The sequence below is a fragment of the Cynoglossus semilaevis genome, chromosome 6, assembly GCF_000523025.1.
Source record: "Cynoglossus semilaevis isolate Cse_v1.0 chromosome 6, Cse_v1.0, whole genome shotgun sequence".
Taxonomy (NCBI): domain Eukaryota; kingdom Metazoa; phylum Chordata; class Actinopteri; order Pleuronectiformes; family Cynoglossidae; genus Cynoglossus; species Cynoglossus semilaevis.
This window is the reverse complement of record NC_024312.1, coordinates 5275278-5293683: the sequence shown is the minus strand read 5'-3', so window position 1 is coordinate 5293683 and position 18406 is coordinate 5275278. Positions and strand designations below refer to the sequence as shown.

Sequence of the window (18406 nt, the reverse complement as noted above, 5' to 3'; positions counted from 1 at the left end):
CCGGACGCGAGCGCGCTGCATGTCTATACGCAGAGTCTTCTACAGCAGCAGCAGCAGCAGCAGCAGCTATATATATAAAAACTCAATCTGATTTTAATCGTTACAGTCCATTGTTCACCTTTGCAAATACTTTATTTAAGAGCAGTGTGAAAATATTCAGGGAATTCTAATGTAATCTCGTTCATTCTTGTTACTATTTTAAAATTCTTTACCTTAAACCCATTAACACACCATTCTGTTTTAAACAAACCTTAAAGCTGTAAAAACGTCATCGCAATCACCTGCATTTACCGAATGTCACCAGATGACTGTGTGTAATTAAGGACAGGTTTGGAATTTTTGAGTGTGGAGTTGGGGGGTGCAGGATGGGAGGGAAGAAGAGGGGGAGAAGGGAGGGAGTTGGTTTATTTTTAATCACGGTCGCCTTTCCTAAATAGCAGGAAATCTTTTTTTTTTTTTAAACAGATGACATGAGTTCTCCGTTGAAGAGCAGTGTGCAGAAGAGCGTGCCATTATTTGTGAGTGGTTTAAACGTACACGTACACGCACACGCACACACGTTACGTAAGTAGCATGTGATTGTCGTATGTGTGCTTGTGTGTGTGAGAAAGAGGGAGGGACAGAGAGATTAAGTTTTTGCGAAACTCATGCAGAGAACACTATGTTCTGACGCGGCGTCGTATCACAACACACACACACACACACACACACACACCAACACAAATTAAAGTGCACTTTTCAAACGCCGACCAGTGTTTGACACAGAGGAAATCTCATGGGATACAACAGTTGGAGAACAGGCGTCATTCCCACATTCATCCCGTTTTCCCCTCCATTCAGAGGCTCTGCCGGAAGATCCGTGTGAATGAGTGAGTGAACGCAGGAGGAAAGTAATGAATGAACGAGTGACTGCACAGAGTGAGTGAATGAAGAGTAGCAGCAGCAGTGGAAGAAGGCGAACATAGGGGGCGCACGTGGATCCAGCTCGTATTAATAGGGCTTTTTCCCCCCTTCTAAACAGTGGGAAGTGCTGCTGCACGAGCAATATCACACACACACACACACTCACACACACACTGGCACAGTGGAGAGAGTTGTAGGTGGTGTTGGTGGCACGGACACATGAGAACAGAGCTGTTCATAAATATTCAGTGGCTCCATTCTTCTCCCGAGATCCTCCATTGTTTGTGGCAGATCCTTCCAACCAAGTGTCCATGACGTTGAGAATGTCGCCTGTGGAGGGCGATATAGAGGGATATGGAAACCTCAGTGGTGGTGGTGGAGTGTGTGTGTGTGTGTGTGGAGTGAGGGTCTATAAATAGCTCTGTGGCTCCGCTTCCATTGACATCATTTAGGCTGGAAAGATGGAAAAATAAATAGGGGGAGGGGAGGGAGGAGGGAGGGAGGAGGAGGAGGGCACGCAGGGTCCTTCATCTTGGCTTGAAATTCAAACAAAAACTGGCCATGATGTGAACACACGCTCAACAGAAACAGTTTCACGACAAGGAAAAGGTCGATCCAAGTGTCGCACCTATGATGTTATTAATACAACGTTATACGACATTAAACAAAAACGAAATAACACAGAACTACTCACACCGTGTTCATATTAGACCTACATTGTCCTGTTACGGGGTGGGCTGTCCTGGAGGACAGGACCCTCTTCGTGCAGATATGCTCTCCTGTCCTCAGGGCCCCAGCAGTAAACATGAAACCAAAAACACCCACTGTTTCCTAGAAAGACTCCTACCAGTTAGAATGGAAAGGACAGATGGGTGAAGACATCAAACAAATTAAAAGGACCAGTGTGTACACACCCCCCCTCTCAAACGCACACACACACACACTCCTACATAGACACTGCAGATGTGTTCACCTACTCCTGTTAGGACTTTGCATTGACTTTCTGTCAGTTTAGAAAATAATCAAAGTCAGGCCATTGTTTCTCCTTGATATCTCCTCTGAAATATAAATCAGTTTTTCACCAAGGTATGTTAAAGGCATCAGCTGCCCCCCCCCCCCCCCCCCCCCCCCCGCCCCCCCCTCGCCNNNAAGGATTTGATGCTGGTTTAGACCTAGGAATCGTTATCTCTCTATTTTCAATACAGCTCTAATAGTTTTTTGGGAACTGTCCGTGGTTCTTAGTTCTGAGGAACATTTGCAGGCAGCTGGACTTATTCAGAGCGACGCACCAAATTGGGGCTTTGTTAAAAAAAAATCCAAGGCAAATGTTTCGAAAGGTATTATTGTATTGACATGATTTTGGAAAAAAGTCGGGTGGAAAATAGGCAACGTTATTTTCATTTTGTTATCACGACTAACATTTCCGCTCTAACAGACTGACTGACTCATGTGTTTGTGTTATTATGGAGGAGGAAAGCAGGACAGCACACTGTTTTTTCCATGGTGTGTCTTAGTCACACCCAGGACCGCTCTAGGTCTCTGTCGTCAGGTTTGGCACTGACCACTGAATGCTGCGTGACTTTCACTGGTGGCGATGACGTCTCATGTGATACATTTCTGCCCATGTGTGTCCCCCACCCTGTCCTGCAGACACACTGCTCGGTTTCACAGTTTCTACTGTACCTTTAACACCTCTTTACTTCCTTTTGTCTTGTCCATGCTTGTATTTAAAAAAAAAAAGTCTTCCCTGTGACTGGGTTTCATTTCTTTTGCACAATTTTCTCTTAGGGGCCAAAAATAATGCAAAAAAAAACCTCCTTAATTTGACCAAAGGCAACATTTGTTCACAGTAACCAGAGGAGGTTTGACTGACAGCTGTAAGTTTGGACTCTGTGGAAATGTCTTCTTCTCTCTTGTTGATCACACACACTCCTCCCCAAAACAATCCCATCCTTTTATAGTGTGTTTGGCGTTCTGCTCTGACAACAAAAGTCTGAAAGGTGTGGTGCTGGCACCCAGGCATGTGATGAGAGCATCCTGCTGCTCTGACAACAAAAGTCTGAAAGGTGGCATGTGATGAGAGCATCCTGTCATATTTGAAATGTGTATCTCAATTGAAAAGGGTGATTCATTGTATATTCATGTATTTTTGTTGACATTAGTTAAATCTGCCACAAACATTAGATCTAAATATTGTCAATTTTTTACTGCTACTATTCTATCTTATATTAAAAACACTCTAAAGACTCCAGACATTTTCTGGATGAGTGCATTACTACCACAGCCTTGATACTACGGCTGGTTTCTCTGGCTGTTTGCGTTCATATGTTTGCCAGCCATGCTCTTGTTGGTGCCTGTCTGCACGTCTGCCTACATACACTGTCTATCTGCTCCCATCTTTCTCTTCCTCTGCTGTTGCGTGCCTGTCTGTGTGTCTGTTTATCTGTCAATCTACCTGTTGGTCTGAAACCCCAGGCTTCAAAAGCTGTGGGTTAAATGGTTAAAAGGTTTTCAGCATAGTCAGCTGGAGGCTGGCTGATATTTTTAGACCCACACACTAAGCCACAGAGAGACAAAATATAAGAGGAATGAATCCATCTGACCTGATTACTAAAGCTGCTGCTCTTCTTCTATTATCACTCAAGTCAGTTTCCTTCACTCGTGCTCGTCGTATTCTGTGACTTGTGAACTTGAAAATTGGAACTGTTGCTTTCATTTTTTTTCTGTTGTCGCCTCTTCCATTGAGACTCCATCTTTAGGGAACTGATATCATGGTGGTCTCTCCTTTCCCCCCGTTTGGGTCAAGAACAGCGGTAGAGTAGGAGAGGTTGTTGAAGAGGTGAAAACCTGAGAGTAAAACATGCCGTCCGCCATACCCACCCATATCACGCGACCCAAACCCCCTCCGCCCCCCCCACACTAAAATATACACACACAATCTAAAACCCAAACACTCACAAATCCACAGAACCACCCCCTTCTCTGCAAGCTGAATTAATTTGATACTATTTTTGAAAGTCAGTGTTTCTAAGGGATACCTAATGACGCAATGACGTCAATGCAGGTCAATACCACTCTGCTGGAGAGGAGGAACAGAGAGTGAGAGAGGGAGGGAGGGAGGGAGGGAGGAAGAGAGGGAGGCAGGGACGGAAGCAGGGAGGGAGGGAGGGAGGGAGAGAAAGGGGTGTCGTTGCCGAGACTCTTCCAAAGCCACCTGTGTGATGTCACTGGAACGGCTTCTCCACTCCCAGACTATTCTTTTCTTTTTCTTTCATTCCTCCTCCAGGTTCTTAACCATTAAAAAAAAAATCGAAATTTTTTGTTGGTTCCTTTTGGACTAAAATTCTAAAAATATAAATATCAAATCCTCAGTACTGCTTTTCTTGTCTCATTCATGTTTTCTTCTTTCTTTCTCTCACTTCCGGTTTACACACACACACAATGACTTAGAAACAGAGAGGGAGTGGGGGGGGGGATGAGGTGAGTCGTGTTGCGCGCCTCCCCAAATCCGTAAAAATCCTCCTGATTTGGCGGGCCCTTTTCTTACATTAGTAACTGTGTCACCCTCTCCCTCTCTCTCTCCCTCCCTCCCTCCCTCACCCACCCACCTTTTCCAACCGTTATTCACCCAGAAGAGCACATCATTCTAACTGTGTCCGAAATCCTCAATGCAAATACCACAACAGTCTTAGTCTCCGACAGCAGTGACAGTCGACGCGGCGCCGGACTGACCCGCTCCCTCCATTCTCCTGACGCAGAAGGTGAGACTCGTGGCTGCCCTGCTTTTTTACTCTCTCTCTCCCCCTCTCTCTCTCCCTCTCTGTCTGTCTGTTTGAGGCTACACAACGTCCGTCTTTGAAATAGACTTGGAAATAAAGAGGGAAAGTGTCGACGGTACGTGCTTTTTCTGTATTCTAATCCAGACGGTGTTTTGTAAACGGGTAAAGTTTGCAGTTGGACCGTGAATATTCGAGACTAGGATCAGCGCTTCATTTAAGAATGAGGAGAGTCACAGTCACATGAGCAGTGGAGGGGGCACCTTCCAGACGTTACTTACTGTCATTGAAAAAAAAACAAACAAAAAAAAAACGCGCGTTCTATTGATGGTCACTGATATTTGACCAAATGTCTGACCCTGAATCAGTAAACATTATATCATACTTACTCCATATGAAAAACTAGAACAGACTGAGCGACTTTAATATGTTAGAATCTCTCTGGTTGGCTGTGCGAAAGTGATGCCATCTCAGGACGAGGCTGTAAATACAACACTGGAATTATTTTCTGACTGTATTTTAAAGTTATGGTGACGCGTGGGAGTATTCACGGGTTGGGAATCCTCTTATTCCGCCTGCCCACAGATGCCTAGTAACAACCACGAGTGGCAACAAGAGGTAAAGTTAGGGTGAGGGACATTTTCTGCCCTTTTTCTTTTCCACATTTACACAACTTTTTTGTAGAGAAGTAGAAATATGCAGTCCTCCATTTGTAAAAACCGTCCCGTCTTTTACGAGGCAGCGAGTAAACGCCTGTAAATGACACTACACGACACTTAGATGAGACCAGAGTTTGTGGAGTACAAAGTGTAAAATACAGACCAGTGAGTTTGTTTACGGAACATAATTCAGTTCCATGTCTGTTCACTGGTGCAGCGGTAAGCACGCCTGCCTCGGAAGCAGAGAGTCCTGGGTTTGATTCCCAGATGATCCACATGGTAATCCCCGTCTTGTAAGTCCCTTTGGATAAAAGCCTCTGCTGAATGTGGACGTGTAATTAAAGGAGAACTGAGTTCAGCACCATGGACAGCGTATCACTTGAGTTCAGTAGAAGCATCTGATCATCTCGTTTGAATACAGTTACAGGGCAACAGTTTTGTGTTGTTTATATGCACTGTTGTCTGTTCATTTGTTTTGGTGACTAGTTATTAGATGTTCCACATTCCGACACCTGGATTCTGTGACTCTTTTCTGTTAAGAGTAAACTTTAAAGAAGTGAAACGACGTCGTCGAAGTATTTTTGTTGTTGTTGTTGGCGTACTTTGTTAAATGTTAAGTGTGCTCTCAAAGTGTTTTACTTCCAGTATGTCGGTGGAGATGCTTGTCTGAGTTCATCTCTTGACATTTGTTTGTGGTTTGAACCAACGTCCTCCATGTTTTTCAGGAGAAAATCAGTTGTTGAGATACACACACACACACACACACACATATATATATATATATAAACTGAACTTGCTGGAGTGTCTTTTAAGGTGAGGAGGGCGTTTATGTGTGAGGAGGGAGATCTCTAGTTGTGTTTGTCGACACCATGCGGCGGTTTTGGCCCACTGCAGGTGTAAGAACCTTTGACAAAACTCCCAGTGATACCATTGCTCCCAGTTTGAATAAATGATAAAAACCAAGAAAAAATAGTTGTGTGTGTGTGTGTGTGTGTGTGTGTTTGCACCCTACATCGTACATCACACACACACTCACACGTCATGTCCATTTTGATTTCTTTCTTTTTAACCTTTGTTGGTATTTCCAAGTAGTGTAAGGGTTAATAGATGCTAAAATGACCAGAGGATAAAACTGTCATTGTTGTTAAGTGCTCGGTGTGTCACACATACAGTGGCCAGGCCATACATCTGGTCTACAGGCAGGGATAAAAATAGCACAAACCGATGAGACGGGCACAGCCCTGCTCCTTTAATTCTCAGAGCTGACTTTTTTGGCACTGGCCCCTGAAACCTCAAACCAACTCTGTGTTTAAGCCAACAACTCCAGCCACATAAGAGCTCCCTGTCCGCTCTCACAAAGTCCCGTGAATATTCGCGCAGGTTTTATTCTGTGGTTATGCATAGAGTAAAGAGTAAAGAGGTTTGTTTGTGCTCGGGGTGTATTACGTCGGATGATCACGGTCTGGTTGTTGTAGGCACGACCAGTAAATGTATTGCAAAGAGAAGCAGGAGCAGCAGCAGAAGGAGGAGAAGGGAGAAGCTTGGTTCACAGTGTTTACCTCTTACAGCTTCAAGATGCAGTGGTTGGTTCCCAAGACCAAAACACAATCGCGGGTGGGAGGGGGTTCGGTCCTATATTGGAGCATTACAGGAGTGTGTTTTTACGTTCCTAAAGCCTACACACCCATATGGTTATATGTCACATTTTTTCAGGCGTCTTTTCTGTGCATTTGTTGAAAGCTGGCTCTCAGAAGGGAAGCATCTTTAATCAGCTCCTACAGGCTGCAAAGTGAGAGAATCTAAACGTGACGTCAATGCCTAGTAACTGACGCAGCCCTTCAACAAAAAAATGGCCTCTTTTATTTATTATTTTTTCTTCTTTTCCTTCTCGTCATCAAAGCTATAAGTACTACATTTTACAGTCTGTCCGCCGCCGAAATGAGCAGAGTTTAATCCACATGGGAGCGTCGTTCAGTCCGACTTCATCAGAATGTGAAGCTATGATTTTTTTAGCCTTCATGAGTTTCAGCTGCTGAAGTGACACTGGTACAAGATGCTGCCGAAGAGGGCGACAAGACATCAGATATGGTCGATGATATTGGCAGCGACGACGGCTTCCACGTTTTGAGTTGTTGAAGGGAAAGTGTGATTTAAGGCTGGGGAGAAAGCAAGGAGGTGAAGGTGGTGCTGGTAGAGACGCACTGGCTTCTAAAAGAAAAAAGAAAAAAACACTGCAATGATGCAACGGAGGGGAATCGAGGCTCTTGTGCAGAGTTGAAGAGGCAAAATTAATTTACATCACATGCACTTCACGTAACGTTCCTAAGCGAAGCCTTTCGTGAGTGTGTTTTTTTTTCTTCTCCCCTTCCTCGAACTGAGACCTAAAAATAGCAACATAGTTTTGATCGTGCGCCAGAAATAGACAGCCGGGTATCACTTGTATAAAAAGGGAGGCGATCCTCAACAAACTTGGACGTGCCATTGTAAGCCCACATAACCACAAATGGAGGACCTAATCTGTTGCATTCCTTCCACACTCTTGTTGCTGCTTTTCACTGACATCTCAAATATTTCTCTCTTCCATTTCTTCCTCTAGATTAGGACACGAATAACCTGCACCATGGTGAGTGAGACATGAACATCCAGTCTTTAATTTGGTGCACACTTTTTTATGTTTGTTTTGCATGTTCCCCATGCTTGTCTGTGTTTCCCCGGGTTCTGCCTCCTCCTCCTCCTCATCCTCATCCTCTCTGTCTCATGCAAACAACAAAACATTGGCATGCGTTTTTCTGAAATGTTTTTTTTTTTAATTTTTTTTTATCAGACATGTCTGACTATCTCCGAAGCATAGCAACCCTTCCTGCAGAGTAGGAATCTCCCCTTTTGGGTGAAAAATCAAGTGCAAAAACTCCCTTTGTCTGTTGGCGCTGTTGAGTATCTATCGCATATTTATTTATTTTTTCTCCTCCTCCCATCTCACTGTTTCACTGCTACACACACACACACACACACACACACGCACACGCACGTGGATTGTTGTGTGTGTGTGTGTGTGTGTGTGTGTGTGTGTGTGTGTTTAAAGAGGAGTCCTGCTGAGAGAGGAGCAGCGGTGAAGGAGCAAAAGTAGGAGATGGAGGAGGGAAGGAGTGAAGGGAAGGAGATGTTGTTTCTGCTGCAGCACGAAAACCAGCGTGGGGAAACCCAGGAGCTGTCCAGCAGCAGTAGTGCTGAAACCACACCAAGTGGCGGTATTGCGCTGTTGCTGGTGCTGTTTGCCTGTCGTGTCTTCGTGCACATCTGTGGATCTGTGAATTTATGGATGCATGTTTAAATGTGAATGCCCAGGGTTTCAGGCCAGTGTGTGACGATGTCGTTTTTTTCAACTGCCAAATGTATTCTCCTTTTTTTTCTTTTTTTTTCGAAAATCACGTCGGCATTTCTACTCTCTCTCTCTCGCTCTCTCTTTAAACAGTAGACATTTCTTATCTAAAGAAGGGAAGCTGGAAAAGAACTGACCAAAATAACGACAGATTCTTTTTTTTTCCGTAACTCTCTGCGCCGAAGAAAGTGACACTTTGGCACCAAACATAATATAAGCATCATCTTTTCCCGCCTGTTTGGTTTGAAGGATTTAATCGAAAGCTATAGGCTGGAGGAGAAAGTGTGTGTGTATGTGTGTGTGTGCATGAGAGAGAGCGAGGGAGAGAAAGAGAGAGAGCAGTTGGACTAACTCGGCTTAACTCATGTCAGTCCCGCCATTTCCTCCCGTCGCTGTCAGTTCAGAAATGGATCAGTGACATTTATTTGCATTGATATGACAAACAAATGTCACGGTAAAAGTACGACTGTAGGTGACATTTGCAAAGAGTAGCAAAAGGGGAACTCTCACAACAACCACAGGCGAATGGAGTGTCCCTACATATACACCCGGTCATTCGGAGTTTGAAGGCAGAGCTGTGTCAGAGACGCGGACCGGCTCCACTCCACCTCCACTCCACCTCCACTCCACCTCCCAGCCCCGACACCACCCGAACGGTGCACGACTGTGCCACCTCTCTTCAGTTTCGCATACATTTTACAGGAAAAACCCGTGTCCCTCCATCTCTGTCTCGTGGAACATCTCGATTCGAATCCCCCTGTACGACACACGCCTGCTCCTCCTCTCTCTCTCTCTCACACACACAAAAAACCTGCAGATTTATCGTCTTTCGACGGTCAAAACGCGTAAAAACGGAGTCGAGGGGAAACATTGTGTTTATTAATTAAATAGCGAGCGTATCATTTTGATTGAACAGCGCGGAATCCCGAGTCGTGACTGCTAAAATAAGTGATGTGCACGTTCGCTGCGTCAGGAGAGGCAGTCACTATGCAGTGCAGACGGTGGGGGAGAATCGTGACTGACTGGGCTGCAAACGAAAAGACCACCCAAAAAAAAAAAAAAAAAACCCATAACGGTGGGGGTGGGGGCAGAAGAAAACATAGCGGGGGGAGAAAAGGGGCGAGGGGACCTACTGGGGCTTCTGGTTCTGGGTATCGCACCATGACCATTTTCATAAACACTCCCCATCTCCCCGAGTCAATCCCCGCTGCTGGCTGGTAGACTGGGAGCCAAGTCGAATGCAGACAGTTTGATCAGTGATAGTGGGGTGGAGAGAGAGGAGGAAGAGGAAGGGAAGAAGACGTACACGGAGGAAGGGAGGGAAAGACGGAGGAAGGAGGAAGGAGGAAGGAGGAAGGAGGAAGGAGGAAGGAGGAAGGAGGAAGGAGGAAGGCAGCGTGTTTAATCCATTACCAACCTGCTACTAACTACAGGGGCACCGATAGAAGGGGGTCTGGATCCAAATCGTGACCCGATAGAATGCACTAAGTTGCAACTCCAGAAAGGAAGTAGAGTTTGTAGACGCTGCTCTGGCTACTGTAAAACAATAATGGCAAAGTTGCAGGAGGAAAAAAAAAACAACAGGTGAGTTTAAACTTTTCCACCGTTACATTTATAAATGTCAAAAATAAAAGTATGTTAATTTATTAAACTACTAAACGTTGAAACTCCCAGTACAGTTATTGTCGTAATTGACTTGATTTTGTGATGTGAAACTTTTAGTGACCTGTTGTCGGTGTCGCTGTGTGTAATGTTTGGTTTGAACTTTAAACCCGTTCGTCCTTGCGGGCTATCGTTTCAGGTCCCAGACCGTGTGTTTTTGTTCAGCCTCCAGTAAACTTGATAAACGATCTAAGATTCTTCTTGAAATGTTGCTGAGATGCAGGGTTTAAAACAAACCGAACGAAGAAAATGCGTTTTGTTTGGATTGATTGTAGTTTTCACTTTTTGGCCAACATTTTTGGCCAACGGGTCTCATTGATATGTGATCTCAGATGCTGACGTGTTGTTTTTTTTATTCAGTGTTATTTACCACTATATGAACCACGTAAAGCCACGTAAAACCATCCCAATTGCAAAACAGCGCGCATATTAACAACAATTGGAATCAAATGTTCATAAACTTATTTCAGCACATATAAAAACGCACCTTCCTTTGGTAAAGATCACAATTTGGTGATTTTGCACTGTCTTTTTTTTTTCTTTCTTTTTTTTTCAAAAACGGGGGTCCCGATATGAGCGCGTCTAGGATTGGTTGATGACGAGGTTCAGTTTCCTCCAATGAGATTCCTCCCTGCTCTTTATTTATTGCCAGCAGTCTACATCCTTGCTTTCCCTTCTCATCCAGAGCTGGAGCTGCACAGAGCAGGCGCTTCTGCCATTGGTGGAGTGAGAAAAATATAGAGTGAGGGAGTGAGTTTCTGAAAATAGAGAGAGGGAGAGAGGGAGAGAGCGAGAGAGAGAGAGAGAGCACAGTGACAACAAAACGCATCGATGCACAGCTCTCAGTGATCACACGGGCTTTGCACATCCGAGAGTAAAGAGAGAGATCGAAAAGGAAGCAGAGAGAAACAAGAGGGAGAACCAGAGAGGGCAGGTAGAGAGGGAAGGGGAAGGAAAGAAACAGGCAGTGGGAGACGGTGGTGAAGGATAGGGGAGAATTCAAACTGGAGGAGTAAGTGGGTAATGAGAGCGTCAGGACCTTGGACAGCGCCGGGCTGCAGCGGCAGCGGCAGCGGCAGTCTTTGCATCAGGAGAACCCTCTCATCCTTCAATCTCTCTGTTTCTCCTCTCCATCCTCCATATATCACCTACTCCTCCTCTTTTACTAGTGTGTTTGCGTGTCTGTGTCTGTGTGTGCGCGTGTTGGAGGGACTCACTCGCCTCGGGTTGCCAAGGGCTGGAGATGCAATCAACCGAGCCGGGGATTGGAGATACGTTGACGGAAGAGCAAGAGAGCAGACTCCCGGGGTGTCACGGAGTCTCCGGTGGACAACAGTAGCATCAGCAGATGATGATGATGATGATGATGATGATGATCATGTCCTTCACGAATCTTTTTGCGGTCTGGGCTTGCTGTTCATAACTGTTAATCTGGGAAGCCCTTACCCCAAAAAGCATTTGTGGAGGGCGCAATCTCCGCGCCGAGACGTCGACCTCGGAACTCGGCTTCACTCTTGGAATTTTTACGATTTTAAAAATTTAGGGCTTTTCTTTTTTAATCCCCGGCGTTTTTATTTTTGTTATCATATTGTTTTTATTTACTCTAGTCATTTGGAGCATTGTCATAGCAAGGGCGTTCATATCAAGGTTGCATTCCAGCCGTTTGTATGTGTGTGTTTTTCCCTCTAGTTTCTTATTTGAGACCGTGGTGAGGATTTGCCACGTCGCGCCCAAGTTTCTCCCCAAAGTCTTTTGTCCAGATGAAAATATCCAATTATCAAAGTTTATTTTTCTTGTTACTGTTAACAAACATCTAAGCAGACCCACTCCTTTAAAGACAAGTTTTTTTTTAATTTTTTTTATCTCTCACACACGCCTGTCCCACAGACAGTGGAGGTGGCCCCGGGGGCGAGGAGAGAGTGTAAACACGGGGACACCCTGGCAATGAACAAGTTGCACACGTGGGACAATGAGTGTGTGTGTGTGTGTGTGTGTGTATGAAGTGCCACTTGGACGTCACACGGGACCCCCAACGTCATCGTTTACACACACATATCTATCTATCTATCTATCTATCTATCGACCCCCCCTTATATCAAGTTGTGTCGACATGAAGCATCCCGTAGCCCCCCCGCCATGACCTAACCCAGCTCAAATAAACCCTCAGCCCAAACCAGATCCTGACATCAGAGATCACCCACGTTTTTGAACATGTCCTGTAATGTCCAGTCAGTCAGTTTGACAGTTTTAACTTCCACACCAACTAACCCCCAATGACTCATAACGACCTGTAAACACGCGCTCGCGCGCACACACAGACCAGTATAGGAGCAGGACACACACCCCATCAGTTCTAAATGTGCAGAGGGATGAGGAGGACATGTCAAAGATGTCTCGCACCCTGACTGACGAGCATTCCATTTCGCGCGTGGTCTTAACGTCAACAACTTCCATAGAGTTCATTTCCCGCCGTTATCCCGTGACAACTCTGCTCAGAAAGGGCGTAAAGGGACCCGGGCCAGTGAGCTCGGCCAAGTCGCACAATGTTAATGAAAGAAAGAAACTAAATAAAAAAAAAACCCGAAATTAACTGAACACACTTTACGCGTCCTAAAACGTTGACGAACCCACTTCATGTCGAGAACATTCCGTTGGAATTGCAAAAAAAGTGACATGAAACAAAAGTCAGAAACAAAAACCCTGTGTTGTAAAATGGAAGACTGAGACGGAGGAAGGGAAAAAACATGTCAATGTCCCACAGAAGATGAGATAAATCCACGTGGCTGTCTTTCAAATATTAGTCTTGTCCACGTGTCACGGTCGAACCCACGCGGTCGGACCGGCTGTGCGTAAAGGACCCGGTTTCCAAAACTCCCTCATTTTGTAGTAAACCTTCAGAAGGAAAGTTCTGTATAAACCGATCACACACTCATACATTTGAAAAACAACTTCTTTTTCCATCTTTAAAGGAAACAGCACCAGTGTGACCTCAGCCACCGTAGAGTCACCACGCTGTGGTGTGTGTGTGTGTGTGTGTTTTATAAAGTAGTGTGTGTGTGTGTGTATGTGTTTTATAAAGTGACATAACTTGTGACATAATTTGTTTGATGACACCACACACCTCACACCTGATCTGTCGGGTGTTATTGTGTGACGTCACTTTCCTTTGTGTTTCCACGTTTCTTGTGCGTAAAAAACACTTTTTTTTCTCACTTGGCTGAAGTTTTGGTTCTGCAGCTGCACGACGCCGTGTTTCCCTCAGATCCGTCTCACTTAACACCCCGTCCTTAATGACCTCACTGTCAAATGTCCTTCAGGCAGACAGACACAGAGACAGAGACAGAGACAGACATATGGGTGTTAAAAAAAGATTACTTTTCAAACCATGTTTATCTTGTCTTTTGTGATGCAGGTGGGACACGTCACACTAAAGGGACCAATATGGAAATAGTCCTCACTGCTGCTGCTGCTGCTGCTGCTGCTGCTGCTGCTGCTGGACTGGAACCTCCTGCTGGTGCGTGGTAAATGGAGGGACTGGGACCCACACATTTGGACGTTTCCACCTGGGACTGTGCAACGAGATAGGGGGACATCGATCGACCTCCTCCTCCCGCCTCTTGTCCTCTCACACGTCCTCACCCTGAGACAGGTAATTGCACGGCCGGAGACGTGTTTGAGAACGAGAATGACGTAAAACACAATCACCCTTTAAATTGCATTTTGCGCATGAGGATTATAAGACTTGTGCGTCAGCGGGACTTATGTCAGTTTTTGTGCTGAAGATTTTTTTTCTCCCTTTTAACATAAATACACACGTCATATTTGTGCTTTTCTAAGGTCAGTAGTGAAAGTAAAGTTATGTTTCACGAGGGGCAAACACATTCAAAAGTCCTGCGTAATTGTGCTCTGTAATTTGCACGTCATTAATTGTTGGTACCAATTAATGTGTGATCTTAAATTGTGCCCGTGAAGGGGGCGATTATCACCACGATATTATTGTTGATCAGACCAGAATCCGGTTTTAATCTTGTTGTGACAAGGTCTGTGAAATGATCAGGGTGGAGAAGGATCGGACCGTGAACGTCTCATCTCATCTCTCCATCTTCCACACACATGATTCCCTTCTTTAGGGTTAGATTTTCAAACCCCATGTTGAATCAGGCATTTGATTGTTTTCGAACTTTCCCACTGCGGTTGTGACAACGATACAGCGATAATAACCGTCTGTCTGAGCAGGTGTGAGTTTAACACGAGCTGTGGTTCAGTTTTTTTTAGTCAGTGTCAGGGGACAGGAGATTTAATGTCCCCCGTAGCCTCGATGTCCACCTCTCACTGTCATGTTAATGTGTCCAGTCCACACGTCCACGTCACGTTAGTCCTTCTGGTCCTTGTTTTCTGTATCGCCTTCATGGCTGTAGAGTAAAAACCTAACTTGAGTTTGAACAGAACTATTGGTCGATCTGTTGCTTTTAAGCCACGTGATATGGTCAATATGAATGGGTCTGAAATAATGTCTGCGTTTATGGGCTCCTCCTTGTTCCACCTCCAAGACATGACTTAGAATTTATGTCCAAAAACTGGGAATTATTCACTTAATCCAATTCCTGGACGAGACAAAAATCACATTTTATCTTATAGTGAAACTGTAAGTCAAGTGTGAGGAGTAAATACATGCTGCTGCTGCTGTTGTTGTTGTTGTTGTTGTTGTTGTTGTTGTTGTTGTTGACTAGTTGTGACAGTACCCACAACATACTGTAATTTCACAGTGGACGCTTCCATCCATCTTTTCCCAAAAGCATTTGGTGGTGCGTTCAGGTGCTCGTGGTCATTCAGCCCCTGCGTAATTTGAGACGTTCTCGGTAATTACGGTGGATTAATGTGTCATGTTGTGTCATGACGATGTTTCCTGTCGATGTTTCCTGTTCTTTGCCCAAAAAAAAAAAAAAAAAAAAAAACGACGGCAAAATGGAACCTACCGATGTTTCTGTGTGTGTGTGTGTGTGTGTTTACGTGTTGGGTCCTGTAGAAATATTATGATGCGTGGAGTTCGTTTTTAATGTGTGTGTGTGTGTGTGTGTGTTAATTACACTGGCAGTTCTGTAGGTGTAGTTTGAGATGAGAAAGATTCTCAAAGCTACACGTGGAACACGTTTAACGTATGACTTTGACAAAACTCAAACGTTTGTCTTCTCTATGACAACGTCGTTGTTTTGTCTGTTCAAAATGACAGGGATCAAACAACGAGTGCATTATACAGGAGGTATGATGTTGTCATTCTTCCACCAAACAGCTGACACCTGTCCCAACATTGTCAAAATGTCATTCTATTATAACATGATCTCTGTTGATATGAAGAATAACTCGTTTTTGGATTAAAGAGCAAAATGACTCATACGTAATATAATTGTGTGCAGATTACACAGTATTTGTACAATTTATTTAAAAATCAAATGTAGATTAAAAAAAATAAATAAAAAAAGTCCACAGCAGTAAATATACAAGTAGGTACATTTGAGTAAAAAAATAGTACGAGAAAAATAGTAGTAAAATGTTGTTTTTTTTAAACAAGTTGAAGTGAATTGATAGACATCAGATCAGATTGTTCTCACAGCAGAAACAGCACCAACACAGTAAATAAAAACACAGAAATAAAAAACTAAAGAGTCCAAAATACATTAAACATAAAGCAAAAATTGCCAAAAGAAATCCCAATCTCAGTCAAACAACAACAACAAATCTACTCAAAATGAATCTAAAACTGAGGAACACATTAAATCACGTTTTACACTTTTTACACAATATATAAGAATTTTTAAAATACGTTCAACAAAGACATAATGGGCAACAGGAAACCTGTGCAGACGCCATGACAAGAACCAGACTTTGGACATTTCACTCATATTGTCTAACATTTTAATAGTAGACAAAAAACAGTGGAACATCTAAATATGATCATGGCTTCACCGTTGAACCAAAGCAATTGTTTTTTTGTTTTTTTGTGCGTTCCGTCTGGTGCCGTTTGATTACTCCTGGATCCACAGCTGGTACAGGACCCACATCGACACACTCTTAGCTTCAGCAGTGTGTTTTTACCTCAAACAGTGTGTTAGCAGGTTTCGCCGTTGCTCCGTCTGTGCATGAGAAATCTCAGCATGCGTCTAAATGTCCATTGACAATAGTTCTCTGGTGTTTAATATGAGAAACCAGTGGCCAAATCTATTTATAGCCCAGTGACATCACAGTTTGATTTGAGTCTAACAGGCTTTGAGGAGGCAAGATACATAAGACAGTGGTACAACACACACACACACACACACACACCATAAAATAACACATTGATAATATCAAACATTAACGCTAAGTCACAGTTGTATTCGAATGACTCGGACCATTGAATATGTTGGGTGAAAATGTTGTGCTCTCACCATGTGCTGCTGGAGGTTGCAGGGATTTCTGTGTTCAAACTGAAGCTGCACATGTGTAGTTTCAAAAGAATTCCTTTTGTCTTCTTTTATATCTCTTCTTACTGTGTTCCTCACTCCTGCTCTGTATCTTGTTGTTAAAATGTCAATGTTATGGAGAGATAAATAGCCTTACCAAATGTCAGTGTTATGGAGAGATAAATAGTCTTACCCAGATTTTAGTTACAGTTAGCAAAGCGGAATGTCAGTGTTATGGAGAGATAAATAGCTTTACTCAAATTTTAGTTACAGTTAGCAAAGCGTCGGTTAACAAATTTAAGTTAAAGGTTAATCCAAATGGCAAAAAGTTAGACAACAGAAATAAATATTGTCCCACAATACACCTGGGTTAGACCATAGATATTGTGTCAAAACGAGCTGGGGATTAGCCATGGATTAGCCAAGATGTTAAAGTTTCTACACAGGGTTGGCTACACCAGTAAGTTTCTCAAGGATGTAACCAAAATAATAACAATTAGCCATGAGATATCTAAATTAATTTAAAAAAAAGTAACTTAACGGTTGTCCAGAGGTAACGGAAAGTTAGCTAAGTTAGCTGCCTATCCATATTTGCTATTCCGTTAACAAGAAGCTTCACACACAAAACCCCCATATAATTTAGATTAAAAATGGGGAAAGGATACAAGCAAGCTTTAAGACAACTAAAACTTACCATGGGAATAATTTATAGTTAACTTGAAATACATCTTAAATTTCTGAAACCTAGCCAAGAAGTTAGCTTTAAGTTAGCCAAGCTATCGGTTAGCTTTAAACTGTCAAAAGAAAATTCCCAGTCAGTCTAAATCCTTTTAGCTCTTGTCCTGTGATGTGATTGGTGTCTGTAGTTTGGACAGAAGTGTCGGAGCTCCGTGAGGTTCACGTATCAAGTACATAAACTAAACTAAGGTTTGGTTTATTTGGTTCACACACAGATCATTAGCAGTTGAACCAGGTGATCCTTTGCTTCCTCCAATCAAATGGCTGCGCTTCAGTTGAACCAGGTGATCCTTTGCTTCCTCCAACCAAATGGCTGTGCTTCAATGTTCAAAGTCTCTGATTATGGTTTTCTTTTCGTTCTTTCTTGTACTCCTGCTGTGAAATCACGACTCAGTGATTTGTCATTATCTTTGCTCTAATGTGGTGTGTTTTTGGTGAAGTGCTGACATACCTTCACAGGTTTGGTTTCTCTTCTCTCTTGTCTCTGCTGTGTCCTCATTCAGGCTGAAATTTTCACCGCAGATTTTGGAAACACTTTCTGTGGTTCATTGTTACAAAATGAATGTGGCCGTGCCACAACTCTGCATTAACTCATGTATTGTATAGTTATTCGACCAATTCTTGCAGCTCTTGTGTTTGATCTTGTGTTTTGTCGTCAGATAATCAGTAGCACAGAGGCTAAATATCACACTTTAGTAAATGTTTTAGTTCCAAAATTATATTTTTAAAAATATAGTTTAATATTACTATTAAACTATATTAATAATATAGTTAAATTTGAGCTTATTGTATAACTACTGTAACCAACATTTATAATTTAAACATATTTTTTATAAAGACTTAGGGAAA

At 43.4% G+C, this 18406-nt stretch overlaps 1 long non-coding RNA gene across 2 annotated transcripts in view; it reads left to right on the top strand.

Moving 5' to 3' along the window:
• The window catches only part of LOC107988646 (uncharacterized), a 25355-nt gene that overhangs the window by 3700 nt on the left and 3249 nt on the right, over positions 1-18406 (top strand). Inside the window, exons 2-4 of one of the 2 annotated variants that reach the window (XR_003049925.1) lie at positions 4536-4664; positions 7935-7961; positions 13792-14028. This is a non-coding gene — a long non-coding RNA (uncharacterized LOC107988646). Of the gene's footprint in view, positions 1-4482; positions 4665-7934; positions 7962-13791; positions 14029-18406 lie in introns of those variants that run through there. The other variant, XR_001760113.1, reaches the window with a different exon arrangement.